General features: G+C 33.7%; 1 non-coding gene across 1 annotated transcript; it reads left to right on the top strand.

Moving 5' to 3' along the window:
- Window positions 1-497: 497 nt before the first annotated feature.
- Window positions 498-604, top strand: LOC130454120 (U6 spliceosomal RNA). The gene has a single exon (XR_008911804.1). It is a non-coding gene; the product is annotated as a U6 spliceosomal RNA (small nuclear RNA).
- The last annotated feature ends 1,014 nt before the right edge of the window (window positions 605-1,618 follow it).

Genomic DNA, 1,618 nt, shown 5'->3' with positions numbered 1-1,618 from the left:
CTCTAAATGAACATCCTAATGCAAACACCAACAACATGGAAATGGGTTTTGATCAAGGACATATGTAATACCCAATGAAATTGCACATGGGTTGCCGGAATGGTGGGTGGAGGGGAGGGAGGGAAATCATGTGATTCTTGTAAGCAAGGAATAATGTTCTAAATTGACTAAATGAATTAATAAAAAAAAAGAAAGAAAGAAAGGAGCCTGCCAATGAATCCCATTTTATAGTCTGTCTTTTTAGATTCTGTCTTCCTTTAAAAGTATGCAGGGGGGCAGCTGGGTGGCTCTGTGGATTGAGAGCCAAGCCTAGAGATGGAAGGTCCTGGGTTCAAATCTGGCCTCAGACACGTCCCAGCTGTGTGACCCTAGGCAAGTCACTTAACCCCCATTGCCTAGTCTTTACCACTCTTCTGCCTTGGCGCCAATACTCAGTATTGACTACAAGACAGAAGGGAAGGGTTTTAAAAAAATAAATAAATAAAAGTGTGCAGAGGGTGCTTGCTTCAGCAGCACATATACTAAAATTGGAATAAAATAGAGAAGATTAATATGGTTCCTGTGCAATGATAATATGCTAATTTGTGACGTATTCCATATATTTTTTTAAATGCAGAAGAAATAGCATCCAAAGTCTGGAGTGTTTAAAAGGCATTTTTACCAATGGAAAGAATGTACGCATTGTATTTTTATGTTCCATTAATTATTTCAGTTTTCCTTCTTCAAGAACAAGGTTTAATATATGTAAATGTAGGTAAATCATTTAGCCTCTTTAAGCCTTAATTTCTTTATCTGTAAAATGAGTGAATTGGATTAGATGGCCTCTAAGATCCTATGATCCAACTCAAAATCTATTTTTCTATGAATTCTTATTCTAAAAACTTAGATCTTTACTTTTGTCAAATACATGGTTATCATACTATTTTACAACTATTTGTTATATGTCTGTTCTGTTCCGTTGACCTACTTTTCTGTTTCTTAGCTAGTACCAGATAGTTTTTTATCATTTCTGCTTTATAACATATAACATATATAACATATAACATAATCAAAATCTGGTACTGTTAAACCTCCTTCCTTTACATTTTTTCATTTATTAGTGATGTTCCTGACCTTTTTTTCCCTCAAGGGAATTTTGTTATTGTTTTTTCTAATTCAATAAAATAATTTTTGGTAATTTAATTGGGATGACATTGAAAAAGTATATTAATTTAGGTATAATTGTCATTTTATTTATCATGGCTCTGCCCACCCATGAACAATGATTACTTCTCTAAGTAGTTAAATCTGACTTTATTTGCATAAAAAGTGTCTTGTAATTATACAAATGGTTTCTGGGTTTATTTTGGCAGTTATCCTCCTACATATTTCATTCTATCTATGGTTAGTTTAAATGGGTTATCTATTATCCTATGTCCTGAGTATCTTAAGACAATCATACACATTTATAAACATCAGGAGGTTGAGTTTAAATATTTTCAAATGTGTTGCTCCATGCCTCAACATATTTTCTCTTTCTCTCTTTTCTCCTGTACCTGTATGATTTTCCCTCTGTGACAATGACTCACAATGATCCTCTCTGACTTTTCCATATACTATTCTGCTCAGCTGGGCTAGA

Source organism: Monodelphis domestica, chromosome 4 (assembly GCF_027887165.1).
Source record: "Monodelphis domestica isolate mMonDom1 chromosome 4, mMonDom1.pri, whole genome shotgun sequence".
In the NCBI taxonomy this organism is placed as follows: Eukaryota; Metazoa; Chordata; class Mammalia; order Didelphimorphia; family Didelphidae; genus Monodelphis; species Monodelphis domestica.
Note: the sequence above shows the minus strand (reverse complement) of the source record. Positions and strands in the feature narration are given on the sequence as shown.